We start from the raw sequence: 17293 nt of genomic DNA, 5'->3' as shown, positions 1-17293 counted from the left end.
CATGTATAGATAGTTCCTATGATTTATTGTATATTGTTATGCATTATCACATGAATATATCATGGCTATATCATGATTTTGATGTGTATTAACATTGTTATTGTATATTTTTTTAAACTATTATATATATGAGTTGTTAATATAATATGTTTTCTATAAAACTATAAATATATAATTATATTCAATAAATAAATCTATTAACAATTAAAATTAATTATCAACGACAAATACCACATGACACTTGTTCATATTAATATTATATCTTATTATTTGGAAATCTATTAAAAGTTTTGAAAAAGATGATATATTTATCAACCGAAAGTTGACTATATTGAAAAAGTATAATCTACAAATAATCTCTAATTTTGGCATTCTTAACTAACATCATTTATTAACAAGTGCCACATAGTGGCTTAGTACTTGTCTTAGTTTAGTTTTTAGTATAAATCTAATTTTATTTTAATAAATTTATTTATTTTTTATTTTTTGATTTGTAAACGATCAGGGTAGGAAAAAATGGGGAAGAAAACCTCCAGTCTAGCTTAGGACCATGGTCCTTTATTATTACATCATAAAAAGGGCATACCCCAGTCAGATTATCATTATTGCTATTATTACAATAGCTAGATCTTATTACAAATGAGTACATATGATCAAATAATTCAAAAAATAGCTGAAACCTATAAAAAAACCATTTCATCCACTTCTCTTGGCGCCCTTCTATTGCTAAAAGATACACTCATCCCTGCCAAGCTATCTTGACAATCTGAATGGTTAATAATACTACTAAATAATCTTTAAGCCACCAAATAAATTGTTACTCATACCTATGGATAAACATTACACTTACCAATTCATCAATATAATTATATTCCTTTCTTTAATAATTAAAGACTTATCACCAAAACTGTTAGAATTTAATCCCTATTAGAGAATTAAATTAATAATTGCAATTGGGAGGCACTACCCAAATACTAACCTAATATAATAGGCAATAGTGAATACTAAATGCAGATACAGTTCCTTAAGAGACAAAAGGCATAAACTAAAACCCATGTACGACCAATGATACTCAAAATCAGTATAATATGCTTGCATAACTTAGATATAATAATGAGACTGCTCTGAACTTTAAGACTCACAAAAGCAACTAATTAATCCTTAAGTTGTAATGATCTCTACAACTGGCCAAGGACAGAATTGAACCCAAGTAAATAATTAAAAACATCAAATGCTCAAAACCATCCAAGCTGCCAAATGGATGGCAATAAAATCTTCAGATGAGTCAACAAACAACTAAACCAAACTGCCAACCCGAGCATACCATGACTAGAGTTGGTAGCAGGGAAATAGAGTAAAACTATCAAAGATAATCTTAAAGCTCTACAATCTCTGATATTAATTTGAGTATTGCCCCATTCACACTATGGAGATTACTATCCTTTATATTCTGCATATACAAATCAATTGACTTGCATAATCTCAAAAAAGGGAACCACATGTCAATCAGAACTGGAACAAATTACCTAGCTGAAACTGAGAGAGATGAGCCACAAATGTAGAGAAATTTAACATAATAAACTATTTTGCTAAGACACTGAGTGTTGCTCTTAGGATGTAATAGCAATATCATTCAAACATAATTAAACATATACTAAAAGCTAAGACGAATTAAGACCATTATAAAGAGGACCATGCAACATAACAATTAACTCAAGATAGCCATAAAAACTATAAACATCATTTATTTATTCATAATTGAGGTAAATAGATAAAATGAAATTTCTTTATATCAAAAGACCATTACTTAGATCCTCCTTTTACAAAGGTCCTAATATAAACCAACCTATTACATCTAATCCCTTGATGAGTCGGGCTCTGTCTGGTCTAAGCTATAGGGCTACTATCCACACAATGCTAAAAGTATGAGACCAAAATAGCTGATAAAGGTGGCATACCAATGAGATTTCCTACCAAAAAAGGCATCGTAAGGCCCAAATACATCCAGCACCATAAACCATAATATACAACGGTATAAGGCAAAACTGAGCTGTCGAACTTAAACTGAGACCACCTTATTTCTTCCAAAATACCATGATTACTTCTGCAATGCCATTAGGGTTTTCAGACTTGAAAAAGGGGGGGGGGGGGAATTCAAGGAATACTTCTCCTTACTTGACTTCTTAAAATTAGGTGTGCAGAAGTCAAGTGCCTCCAGATCACCAAATCTAACCCCCAGATGAATATATGCATTAAACAAACCCAAATAATTGCAGAGCCAACTAGTTCCATAATCCTCCTTAATTTTACACCATCTAAGAAAAAATTGGAAGCATGATTCCATCTTTAGCCATACCTTATTGAAAGCTACCTAGTCTCTTATCACCAATGTGGGCCGCCTTAGAATGTTTGCGACAACAAGACTCCTTGGAGGGTGCTCCATATACATCTTTGAAAGGGGCACTCTAAGGTCCTCATCCAAGCTCATGACTACTTCAACCAAAGCTTGACACCAAGTAGAATCAAAGATATTCAAACACAACCTTATCATGTCCCATTTACTTATCTTGGCTCTCGTCATGCAACCAATAAAAATACCTATAATGTCACTATTTGTCCTCCAGGTAAAGTCATATTTGAAGACACCTTCTCCTATTGCTCTACTAACAATGATGCACATCATTGTGTCAACCGGCCTCAACACCTTGTTCCACCTTTTAGGTTTGATATTGCCTCGGAAGGCCATAGTACGAGCCTCTGAGGTGTGAAAGAAATAGATGAAAGAATCCATTTTAGCGATATCAAATAAGGTAAAAAATCATGTCAATGCTTCTACAAAAAGGGATGAGACAAATACTCACAAAGACTCTAGAAACTCCATGAACCTTCCTCCACTTTCTTAGGGTTTACGTCACTTAATAGACTATAATGCAGTGGATAGTCCTCGAAAAAGCCAATCAAAAGACATAATGAGGTGTCCAAACCACACCTATTAATGATGTGGTGGATCATATTAAACCTATCAAAAATGCATAAAGAAGCTAGAATCTAATTAAGATAACCAAGGATATGTTCCAAAAAAATAGTCTATACCTATATCCGTTAGTCTAGCTTATATACCATCATTAGGAGACTTATTATATACAATATACTAAGCATGCATTCTTTTTCTTTTTTAGGTAGAGATTTACCCCAAAATATACATAATAATTAATTATATTTAAAAGGGCCAGACCTACTAGACTAAACTAAGAATTAAATAATAACTATGATAGAAGTATTTATGCTACGTCTTTGATAACCAAGGAGTTAACACCATTAGCTCCCTTGTTTGCTAAATAATTTGCCTTCTAGTTACCTTCTTGGAAAATGTGACAAATTCGAGTTTCTGCAAACCAATCTAGAAGTCTAAGAACTTCTTCTAGCTTAGAGTTAAGGACCCAATTGGGGGTTGCACGTTTCCTAATCACATTTAAAATAATCTACGAATCACCCTCAATGATGATTCTTGATAAACCTAACTTATGACAAAGTTGAAGACCTTTATCTAGTGCTTCTAGTTCTATCAAGTTGTTGGAAGTTGGCTAAAAAGACATGGCTTTTTTGGTGATCCATTTGCCTATATCATCATTAATGATACAACCAATACCTATTGTTCCTGGGTTGCCTCTAGTTGCGTCGTCAAAATTAAGTTTAGCCCATCCTTTTGGAGGGGGAGACCATTTACACCTTTCCCTAGCCTCCTTGCTTTCCTTGAAATAGACAAGTGAAGGATTAATCAAGTTTATCCAATTCTTTTTCATTTGACCATCCCAGATAGAGAAGGAGCCTTCGTCTTTCCTTGAGTTTCTGAGATGGGAATTGGTTGTTTCAACTATGCTAGCTTCAATTTTAATATTAACTCTTCTGGGTTCAATTCTGAGTCACAAAAAATACATCTATTCCTTTCTTTCCAAATTTCCCACACCAAGATGGAAGGACAGATGTTCTAGAGTTTATTATAAATGTCCTTAACTAGGTTGGTGGGCCATCCTTTGAGGAGGTCAATAAAAGATTTCGGCAAAGGCGCAAACCACCCTAACATATGTCTGAGCCATACTTGGGAAAATGGACATCTATATAATAAATGATCTGAATCCTCATTGTTCTATTTACATAACACACACCTATATGGACCTTCAAAGCCTAGTTTATGAAATATATCTACTGTCAAGATCCTATTTTGGAATGCCAACCATAAAAAAAAATCCTGCCTTTGGCAGACAGGCATAGTCCTTGCAGAGTTTAAGTGGAATTTCCTCTTTATCCCAAATTTGTGAATGTATCAGAGCTTTGTATCCATTTTTTACGCTATACTTCCCATCATTCGATGCCACCCAGATAAGTTCATCATTTCTCTTGAGTTGCTTAACTTTCCTATCTAGCATTATCTCTTCATAAGACTTTATAGTAGCTAGATCCACTTCTATATGATCTAGAGGTTTCCAAATCCATCTAGATATACCTTCCAAAGTAATCTTTGTCTTGTAGTTACTAACTTTACTTCCCCAAAGATTGACTAATTTTTCTTTGAGATCCACAGGGATGGGACTAGAATCTATTGGAGGATGCCCATCCTAAGAATCCTCTTAGAATAGGGCCTCATCACCTTACCAACATCCCAGGTTAGATACTTGCTAACGAAGTGACGACACTTAATCATAAAATTCTAACTCTCTAACCCTCTAGGAAGGGTCTTCATTCTAAAAATCGATAGAGGATCATCCACATTAAGATACTTATTATACAAAATCTTATCCCACTTATGTTCTCTTTCCTTAAAGAGACGCCATATTAATTTAGCACCTAAAGCTTCATTTTGCCATTTTAAATTCTTAATTCCTAACCCACCCATATCCTTAGGTTTACAAATTTTCTCCCATTTTATGAGAGCCAATTTTTCATCTTCCTCACAATCATTCCAAAGAAAATTCTTGAGGTTGGCCTCAACTTTGAGGAGAAGACGCTTGGATAGAGGAAGACAGGAAAGAGGGAAGGTTGGAATGGTGGACAAAACAAATCTGATCTTGATACTCTTTCCAGCCTTTGAAAGCCATTTATCTTTCCAACTACCTAACCTAGTGTCCAATTTCTCCAGAGTGTTGTTCCAAACCTTACTAGACTTCAAGCCTTTCTCTAGAGCAATGCCCAGATATTTATAGGGAAACAAACCTTTTTTGTATCCCATGATATTACATATCTAGTTTTCCACTTCATGTTTCATGTTCATAAAATAAATCTTAGATTTAAGATCATTTACTTTCTATTTGGAAGCTTCCATATATGATTCTATGATGGATTTTAGGCCAAGCGCCTCTTTAACTACACTTTTGCCAGGCAGAATAGTATTATTTGTGTATTGTTGATGCGTGATGTTGGGCATGTTCCTTGTGATAGTAATGCCTAAAATATTCTAATTATTATAAGCATTAGTAACATCTCTCCCAAAAGCCTCAGCCATAATAATATAGAGGGAAGGAGATAGTGGATCTCCTTGTCTAATACCTCTAGATGTTTCAAAAAAACCTTCTAGCATCTTGTTAATAAGTACTAAAATTTTGGAAGAAGATATGAATTTAAAAATAAGGTTAATCCATTGATGAGAAAAACCAAAAGCTTCAAGAACCTTACAAAGGAACCACCAATCAACCATGTCATAGGCCTTTTGAATGTCTAGTTTCATGAACATGCATGCCTCTTTGTTCTTGCAGGCAGAATGAATTGTTTCTTGGATGGTAAGAATGCCATCGAGAATGGATCTATCTGGAACAAATCCTGTTTGTTCCTCAGATATTATTTTTGGAAGGATACCGTTTAATCTATTTGCTAGAATCTTAGAAAAGATTTTTTAAACTGTGTTACATAGAGCAATAGGTCTGAAGTCTCCTAGAGTCTTAGGCTCTGCCTTTTTGGGAATCAGAGTAAGAAAGGAATAGTTGATTTTCGATAACAGAGCTCCACCATTTCTTGAGGCTTCAATAGCTTTCCAAAGATCTAGACCAATAATATCCCAACATTTCTGGAAAAAAAGGCCTGGAAACCATCTGGACCTGAGGATTTATCAGGGTTCATATTAAAGACTACTGATCTGACCTCTTTCAAAGTAATAGGTTTATTTAAAACCTTATTATCTTTGGTTGTAACAATTTTAGGGATTACTTTGAGTAAATTAGCTTGAGCTTCTTTGTTTGACCCCTCATAATTGTTTAAATTTTTTTGGAAATGATCCACAAAGGTTTCTGCAATATTAGTTAAGATGCACAAGTGGTTTTTAATACTAGATATTTTACTCTTAGTTCTATTATATAAGGTGGAATTGTGAAAGAATTTTGTATTCCAATCCCCCTCATCTAACCATCTCTCTCTTAATTTTTGTCTCCAAAAAATTTCCTCTTTGGATAATATACCCTCATGTTTAGTGAGTAATTCTTTTTCTAACAAATAACTGTCATTATTCATACCTTTCCTAATTACTTCTAAGTTTAAATCCTTTAGTCTCTCTTCTATATAGATTTTTCCTTTAAAAATGTTATTGAAGTGTTCTTTCTTCCATCTGAGAATCCGCTCCTTAAGCATCTTCATTTTAGAAATGAAAATAAACATCTTAGAACCTTCAAAATTACCTTGCGCCCACCATTCTTTTATATTATTTATAAAGTTGGGGTCTAGAAACCACATTTTTTCACATTTAAATGGATTCCTAGTAGGTTTATGTGGCTCCAAAAATTCAAATCTAACTGGGTAATGATTAGACCCAACAATCGACAAAATGGAAGATTGAATATTCAAATTGTTTACATCCAAATCACCTTTAATGAAAAACCTATCTAATTTTTCAGCAATGTAAGCAAAATCCTTCCTCCTATTATTCCATGTGAAATTTCCATTATTAAGTGGAATGTCAATCATGTTATGAACATTACACCATTCTTTAAAATCTTTGGACGATTGAGAGATTTGTTGAATTCCACCTACTTTTTCACTTAAATTTAGAATAGTATTAAAATCCCCACCTACTAAGAATAGACTATCCTTAAAATCGTTCATAAATGCATTGATTTCTTCCCAAACTACTTTTCCTCCCAAATTACTTATTGGACCATAAACATTAATTGGAATAAACTTTAGGTTTGATTTCAAACTTTGGACACTACCATCGATCCAATTATTATTAATGTTTAAAATATCTAAGGAAACCTTTCTAGGATTCCAAATGAGTCCTAAACCCCCCGAAGCACCTACTAACTCTTGAAGGACGAAACTCCAAAGACCTAGCATTTTATCTAATTTAATTCCTTCTAGCTTATTTAATTTTGTTTCCTATAATAAAATGATTTTAGAATTGAATGATTTAAGGTTTTGTTTTAATAGCCTTTTTCTGCTAGGGGCATTTAAACCCCTAGCATTCCATGTTGTAATCTTCATTACTCCTTAGGAAGGCACTTCCCCTTCTTGTTGTTAAGTAACTAATCTATCTTTTACTGTTCTTTGTTGAGACCATTCGCTTCCCTAATTTCTTTCAAAGATCTCCTTCCTCTTTTACCTTTCACTTTGTCGCATTTAGGTGAGTTTAGACCTTCCCGATTCATCTGAATCCCAATTTGCTCCAAGTTATTTTCTGCATTTTGAGCAGCATAAATCTTATTGCAAACTTTTCCTTCTACATCCTCATTTTCTAGCTCTCTTAAGATTTGAATTATTAGACTTGATTGATTTTCCATCTCTGAATCAGAACCTTTTTTGCTATCATTACCCGCAACTTTGTCCCTTTCCTTTGTCAATGTTTGATTTCCACTAATCTGAGATTGACTCTTGTTATTATCCTCAATCTCAATGTTCAATAGATCTCTTCTTAAATCTTCACATGTATAATTTTCTCCTCCTAATTTGAGTACGCTTTGAATTAAGTCTTCTCTCTGAGCTTTAGTGCTTTTATCAATATTCTCCAAACTAAACACTTGAACTAATTCCTCAGTTAATAGATTAAGGCTATCTTTTTCTAATTTTGATGTGTTCAAGATTTCCAATTCTGCTTCCAATATATTATCCTTATTTAAGAAGTCATGAAGTTCTTTTGAAAGCGGTTTTTCTGTTCTCTTTGCACCACTATTCTTTTCCTTTTGATTATTGATTGGGGTAAATCGTGAACTAATTGAAGCTGATGGAGTCTGCCAAATTTTGAATAACTTATTAAAAACCTCTTTGATAAGTGTTACACTTTTGTCCTCTGTTACATGTACTTGGCAATGTTAAGTTTTAATCTCTTCCACTAGGGTTTTGTATTCCCCTTCACCTTTTGCCTTTAATTCAAATAACAATGAATTCTCTATGTCCTCTACATTGCCCTTTTCACTGTCCAGTAATGCCTCTATTTGCTGTGTTGCTGAGATATCTCTGTCTTTGTCTTCTTCGCATGTAAGACTTAAATTTTTGTCCATAGTATCTTTGCTGAGAGTTATATTTAGTTCCTAATACTTAGTGACAATAGGGCTAGACTTATCCTTTTCTGTTTCCTTAGATATCAACTGTCCATCAAAATGCTATGAATTTATACTCCCACTGGTCTTCATAACTTTTCCTTCTTCTATAGTCTTACTTTGTCCTTTATTGCTATTTGAAGCTCTTTTCTTTTCTTTAGATCTCTGTTTTCCTATTGAGTTATCATCTTGTGTCAATCCTGGGCTTTTCTTATGATCAACCATTATGACTAAGTTAAGCTTTACTCTAATTGCTGATGTATCCCCCTTCCCTCTACTATCTATCCTTTATATGCAAGAAGGTTCTGTATGAATCTCAATCTTCCCATGAGAAAGTGTAGGAGTCTTATGATCTGGAATCCTTTGGCATATTCTCTTTTTCCTAATTCTCATCATTGAAAACGTGCTATTGAAATTTGAAGTAAGTGGCAATGTCTTAAATCTGATCTTTCTATTGTCATCTAATCTTATAATTTCTAATATTTTACCATTAAATGTATGTAGTTTTAAATCATATGTAGCTTTTTTTGTTATCACTTTCCTTTGCATCTATGCCGGTTGATTAATCTTAGTTTTGTTGAGCATTTTCACATTATTACAATACTGAAAGGAAGAGTCAATACCTATTAGTTCTCCCATAGTAGATCCTAATGACCTAAGAATCTCTATTTGAAGCAGCTCCGAGAGTAGAGACTATATGCTAAACCAAGTTGGTAACATGATATCTAACACTTCTTCTCTAAAATCTGGGAACCATTCTACAAATTTTATAGCGTATCCTTTGAAAAAGCACTCAGACGCAAAAATAAAGTCTTTTTTGATATATTCATCCATACAATGCAAATAAAGAATTTTGTCTGAAAAGTGAGAGATACTTACCTACTCTTCGCAATTTTCCTCTAGCTAGTTAGAAAGATGGAGTAAATCTTTCCTGGGGCCATTCCAAACAGCGAAAATGTCATGCCCAAAAAAATCAAGAGAGCAAAACACACACACAATTTTTTTTTAATATATATTTTTTAATAAGAATTAATTAAGATAATGAGGTCGACAAAGGTTTAGATGATTGACTATAATGGAACTAATTGATGGAGGGGTTTAAGATTCAGAAAGTCAAAGGTACTGTGAAGCTAAATGTAAGATCACCATAGATAATTAATAGGATTATGACCCAGTTTGATCATTTCGTAAAAGAGATTATTTATATGAATTGAAAGTCTCTTAGCAAATCCAATAATAAAATAAAATGACTAATCCATTTGATAAGTCATAACCTATCAATCTATTTTAATGATACGATTTAATTACGAGTAATATACCACTAACCCTAAAGATAATTCAATTAGCTAGTCCTTTCATTAACTTGGTAACTTGATCGATATTACCAAATGATTCATTTAATGTTTAGAAGATTTGAAACTCTAGAAGGTCAATTAAATTAAATTATTTAACGCATACTAACCACGTTTAAAACTTGAATCCAAAATCTGATCTACTTATTAACTTATCATTTACAATAGAAATAGATGTCTAGAATAAATTCAACATTCTATAATTTAAATCTGAACTTCATTTGAAACTATCATAAATTTAAATCCACCTCAATAAAGCCCATAATAAAACCAATCTAACAATGCTCACGATAGTATAAAACTATTTAATACAACATTAATATTATTATAATTAAAGTATACTAGTTCCAAGTTAAACTTTTTTAATTTAAACTAATTTTAATATTCTAATGTCTAAATCACTATTTAAAAATAACATCATTACTTAACATAAATATAATACGTTACCTCCTATTACCATCAAGATTTCAATCTAGTTGATAGATTAAAGCCATACTTAATTTAAAATATTATCAATCTAAAACTAACTAAACATCTTTACTAACCTAGATTACATTCTATATACTACACTTATGCAACATATAATACTAAACTAAATTTCAAAAAAAAAAACTTTATTTAAAATCTACTTACTAATTTAATTAGCAATTTAATGCTTACACTCATTTAACAACTATTAAAAAAATTATCTAAAAACAACAATCAAATCCTATACTAACCTAGTCTACCTACCAACTAGCAACTACACTACACAAATAAATAAAAACAATTAATAATACTAATACTAAATTACCCCAAATCTAATACCTACCCCTACCCCCTATGCCAAGTGGGCTGACCTAAGGGTCTGCGCGTTACCCCATGTCCTGACATCTGATGCGGGCCTGTCCCCACTGATGATGCGTGAGGGGTGGTGAAGCCCAAGACTAGTGCATGGTAAGGAGTATATGGGTGGGTAAACTATTAGGGTTATAAATTTTTTTTTTTGAGACTTACCTTGCTCTCCCCTAATGACATGACATGTCATTAGTGGTATGAAAGACCACAGTACCTCTAATCCACACCTAGCCCTTAATGGGATAGAAGAATAAGGTAGAGAATGGGGAAACAGTTAAGTTGGTAAAGTTTTTAGATTTTCCTATTATTTTTATTTCTATTTTAATGGATAGATATGATGACTTAGGTAAGTACCTTACCTCTCTTGTCACAAGAGGTTTTAATGCAAAAGTTTTATGGTTGAGGAATGTCAACAAGACATGTATTTAAATGTTTTAGTTTTAATTTTATTTAATTTATATACTTTTTAAAAGACTTAGTATTGGTTTTTAATTGCAATCCAAAGGGATAATACAGAGAATATTCTCTGTGACTAGGGAGAAATTAAAATTTCCTCCATACATTTTCCAGAGAGGGTTTTTAGACCTAGAGATGCACCTTTTTTTTTTTGAAAGCCAATTTTGACTAAGTGTTGGCATAATTTTCTTTGCTATATATTTATTTTTATCTTAAGAGTGCATTCTAGCCTAATGACAACCTAGATTTCTTTAACAAGTATCATAATCCAAGGTTGTGCATATGGTTATATTTTTGTCTTTCATCTTATAATTTATGTTTTATCTATTCATCATACATCAAGGTGTATGTTCTTTTTTTTTTTTTTGAATTCAAGGAAATACATAATCTCTTGATCAAATTGGTTTTGTTCATAATGAAACTTAACAATGAAAGTGATAGCCTTGTGATCACAATGCAGGATTTTGATTACATTTAAAACTTAGACATCAATTTGGAAACTTCAACAAAACAAATTGCCTTCCATTAACATAATTGAAAAATTGGAAATTCATAATTCAAAGACGTTATCTATCATTCTATTTTCTCACATACATATGCCAAAATTTGAAATCACATGAGAGCATTGCAAGGAGAATTTCATAATCCTTTCCTTTCTCTATTATTCATCCTAGTTCAAGGCTCCATCGGGAAAGAACTAGTAAGAAAACCCGATGTCTTTGCCAACACATCAAAATTCAAGTACATTTTACATAATATTACAATTCAATGAAATCTCTTCAAAATCCTTCACAAGTACTCTCTTCCAATACCTTCAAAACTTCAAGGAAACACAAGGAGAAGACAAGAGCTGACCCGGATGAATCATCACAACATCAAGAACAATTCAAGCATGCACCCTAACCCGGTTTTACACAATAGATCCAAACATAGGACTTGACTAGGGGGGAGGTGGATTTTCTCAATGGGAGACATCAATCACCATGCCATAACATAGCCCTTTTGAGGCTAAAACTTCAAGAACTTCCATTCTTCTACAAGGCCCTTTCAAGGCTAATACCACAAGAATTTTCATTCCTTTCCATATTCAAGAATTCACAATATCAAACAAGGCATGTGATGACAAGTAGGGGCCCATACACCCTACCCTCTTTCCCTCCTCTCACTATGAGAGGAGACTCTACACCATTGAGGTCCAACTAAGGCCCTTCCCCCGTACATGGCCACTTCTTCCCTATCCAAGGGTGAGTAATGCCAAAAAAATCCCCATGAAATCCCCTCAAAACAAAACATCAAAACAAGCATAAGAAGAACATCAAGAACAAGTGAAGATCCCTCCAAATCAATCCCAACACATAAGCAAGCAAAAACAAAGAACAACACAACAACTTATACATGATTCAAGCATGTACAACATGAAGAAACAATTCAAAGGAGTGAAGAACTCCTACCTTCACCAAAAGAGTTATGGCAAAAATGGTGGTTTGAGAAGAGCTTTTCCTTTTCTTCCTTCAATCTTCAAACTTTCTCCAAATCTAGAGATTGGGTAACAACCTCAAAACTACTCCAAAATGCCTCTAAGTATCATCCCTTAACTCAACTAGACTTCAAGTAACTCAAGATGGAGTTTGGGTCACCAACTCATGTAGATGACAATCCATTTTCGCAATCCCTCAAAGATAGGGCTTTTGAGTGACCCTAAAAGTCAAACTAAGAGGCTAAGGGGGTGGAAAGTACTCCCCACCCATACCTTTACCCCTAGGGCACTTAAATTTAATGTTTTAAAGCCTTAAAGACTTAATATGAACCAAACAAAAATTAAGAAAATTTTGAGACCAATTAACAACCTTCAAAGAAGACAATGCAAAGATATCACAAATTAACAAGGGGTTTTAGTTTCGTCTTTCCATTAGATTTTCCAGCAACATATCCTACACACTCATTGCACACATCAGTAGGTTCAAGAAATCACATGCATTATGAAATTTACGTATCAGAAAAATCATATAAATCAAAACATTCATTTTTCTAATAATCAATTATTTATCTACTTCTACTCATATTTTCGACTATTAAAATTGCATATTCAAAATGTTAGTTTTGCATTCATTTATTTCGTCATTATACATGTTCATAAAGCATTAAATGATGAAATCAAATAACTGAAGTAAAGCATCACACATCGTAAAATAGCATAATAATGTTCAGTGCATCAAATAATGTTCTGACATATCGAGTCACAAGCATCAAAATAATAATGTATCATCGTTGCTAGGATGGGTCAGGGTTAGGCCTCACATAAAACTCCAACCTTTTGACAATCAAGCCATATGTCTTCACTTTCCTCATTGCTAATAAAGATAGAATTATCTTCAGGAATTGATGGAGTCGGAGAACTAGGATGCCTACTTGGTTTTGATGAAGCAAGAGAATTCTCAACCATAGGTTTACGATGGGGGGAATATAAGAACTAGGAGATGCGCTAACAAATGATGGATAATTAAACCATAACCTATTGGAATGGAGTAGATATGAAGACTTAGACATACATAACCCTATTAGTTTTTGGAAGATCTCACAATTGTTGTAATAGGCATACTTAGTAAGGTTAAAAACCCTAATCTGGTTGTCCAGGCTATCAATGGTAAAGATCGACTAAGGTCTAAATATACTTGTCAAGCCTGAAGAACTGTGAGAAGATTTGACCTTGGAGCTCTTAACCTTAGGCATATTGACTATCTGCCTACTTGATTCCCCTTGCTGGATAATTGCTTCATGGTGACTAAGATGACCCTGTTTTTCCTTCTCCTCAAATTTCTCCAGAATGGAGAATTTATTTGCCATCTTGACTGCATATTCTAATCTTGCCAAATCTTTAATGGCTGGGAGACACTATGGTCTGGCTTGGGCCTTTGAGTTAGCTCTAGAATTGCTATCTATCCACTGATGCGACCTAGGGTTTTAAACCTTATTTCTACAATTGATCGAATGCTTTGCTTTTTTCGCATTTTTGCAAAAGTTAGCCATTTTTAAAAGTTTATATTAATTTTATTAATAATACTTTTCACTACTTTTTAAAACTATTAATTCAATTTAATAAATTTATTATAATATATAAAATATTATAATAAATAAAAATATTATATAGTTATGATAATAATCATAGTAATAAATATTTTATTATAATAATTACTAATTATTAATTATAAACTAGCAGTCACATGCTTTTGTACATGCAACGAGTGCGCCGATAGGAGATGAGATATAAGAGAAAAATGTAGAATGAAAATTAAATAATGTACATATAAGTTTTAAAAAAAATGAAAACACAAAAATAAAAAAGTTGAAGATTAAAACATAGATATAAAATTTACAATATTTAGGAAATTTCAGTATTGCTTAACAAATGTGTTCAATAATTTTAATATTTTACAATTAAATTCAATTTATCAAATATGAAAAAAAAATCATTTAAAAAAATCCATCAAAAAATTTATTATGAAAAATTAATAAGAGAAATACCAAAAAGAAAGAAAAATAGTGACATCTTTAACAAATATTCTATTGACTAAATAAATTATAGAAACAGAGAAAATAATATTTAAATAAAAACTAAACCATTAAAAAAAAATTTAAAGTAATTTAAAAACTAAAACCTAAATCAATTTAAAAAATCAAAAGTTTATTAAATGGATATCACAACATAATCCAATGTGGAGATCACAAGTAATTATTTTTTAAATAAATAAGAAAAGAAAAACAATAGTTAAAAGTGGATATTTAAATTATAATCTTATAACATGAAATCAGGTCTATATAAAATGAAATGAAAAGTTTTAAAAACTAATCAACGTATAAATATAAAAAACATCACAATAGTACTTAGCTTACTGTCAAGTTTAAATTCAAATATCTAAACTTAACCATTAATATAATTTATAACAAGTGCCACATAGTGGCTTACTACTTGCCTTTAGTTTTAATTTAATAAATTTATCACAGTATATAAAATATTTTTAATTTAAAAAATGTAATAAATTTATATTTTTCTATAATAATATTAGTATAAATTCAAATTCAAATTTTATTCATAAATATAATTATTGATCTGAATGTTCCATTGCATTTCTTAAATGATAATATAATATAAGTAATATCATTTTAAAATATTTTTTAATTGAACGACAAAAATTATATTATAAGAGATTAAAAAAAAAAGACAAAAAAATTTAATAATTTTTTTAAAAAAAAGTATTAGTTTTACAATTATCAAATTTGGTCATATTAGAACTAAATGAATTCATACATAAAAATATATTAAATATTAATACATTCAGATTAATAATAATTTTTTAATATTAAACATTAATACATTCAAATTAATAATTTAAAAAAAAAAAAAATTGATCAAATTTGGTCCATATAAAACTAAATAGATTCACAATGGTAAAAATTTAAAAATTTAATCACTACTTAAAACATAAAATTTAAAATGTATCACAATAGTACTTAACTATTAAAACATAAAATTTAAAATGTATCACAATAATACTTAGCTTACCGATACTAAACAAGGACGCAAAGCGTCTAGTTCCTGCCTTGTTGTGTTGTGATTGGAAGTTTATAGTGTTGAAATGAAATATCTTTTTCAATTGGCCAGATATTTGGTATGTTTGTATTTGTTTAGTTGAATTCTTCAAAAAGTTCTTGAATGGGCTATTTGATTTGTCACTGTTTGTATTAAAGCATTAGATTGAGAAGATAGTTGTGTTATTTTTTCATCTACTTTATACTGTATCCAATTAGTTATTTTCAGAAATAACATTTATCAGTAAATGGCCAAGGCCTTCATTAATTTTGTTTAACTTAACTAGAAAGTTACAATAGCTTATCTCCGTTCAAATGGGCACTGGTAGGAAAGAACGGAGAAGAAAACCTCCAGTCTAGCCCGAGAAAAAAATTATTTATTTTACAGGGTTTATGTTTTACAGAATTACATAGGAGTTAAACTTGAGTAACCATTGACATTGTAGTTCATGAGGCTTGCAAGCATTCTGTAGCAGAGATTCCTTTCATATTGTTGGCTGCACTTTATTCATTCTTCTTTAGCCTGCAATTTCACCCACAAAATAATGTTACATAGTTGTTGTTGACATATGAAACATATCTCTACTAATTCCTATTTGTGATTTTCTTAAAATGTATTTGTTAACTTACTTTATGACTTGCCTGTGTGTTCTGGTTCCGGTTGACATGCATAATTGCATTGGCCTGGGTCAAGGTGAAAGTGCCTTCAATGCAAAGCTCTTTAAGCATGAAGATGACATTGGATTTCTGTTGCATATATTCGTCATACTTGATGCTGTGGAGTCGCGGGATTAACTGTTCAATTAATGTGTCGTCAATGAAGCATTGGATTGGTTGTTTATTTTCAGTAAGAAGCAATGTCTTCAAGTGTAACTTGTGCAGATAGTTGACATCTTTCTTGCATCTAATGCAGTGTGCAGTTTCTTCATCAAGGATTCCATATCCTTCAAATTTGTGGTTGCAGTGTGGACAAAATGCAGCAAATGGGTTAGAGAATGGATTTGCAATTTTCAATTTTCCATGTTCCTGTTGCAAAGTGCAGTGTGTAAGTGTTGGTCACATTTAATAAAGACAATTGTTAGATTTTCATATTGCTTATATGTTACCTCTCTGTTTTTTTGCATTATGTCTTGTAACATTTCCAATGTCATTTTGTCATTTAGCTTGCAAATAAATGTGGAGAGCCCTGTGCGAAGTGTATGCTTTTTGTCTGTCCTTGTTACAATATTTCTAAAAAGCAATGTTGGTGTTTCATTTTGAGCAAGATGTTCTTCTGCTGCAGTGTAGTGCTGAAGGAAATTTGGATGGATTTCTAGCTGCATAAAATATACGTATACGGAGTTTAAATGATTATGTGGATTATTTGCATATTGAATGCTTTACTGATTAGACTAAGTGCAGTCTGAGAAATAATTGCCATTAATTCTTACCTGTGCTTTGTCTTCCTCAGATTGACCATCCTTTATTTCTAGAATGTTGAGATTGCCTTGCTTTTTTGTTGCAAAGACCAACGCACCTATTGTTCCAATTGGGTAGTTGCTTGTG

This window comes from Cupressus sempervirens, chromosome 7, assembly GCF_028749045.1.
Source record: "Cupressus sempervirens isolate cs-2001-9-10 chromosome 7, ASM2874904v1, whole genome shotgun sequence".
Lineage (NCBI taxonomy): Eukaryota > Viridiplantae > Streptophyta > Pinopsida > Cupressales > Cupressaceae > Cupressus > Cupressus sempervirens.
Note: the sequence above shows the minus strand (reverse complement) of the source record.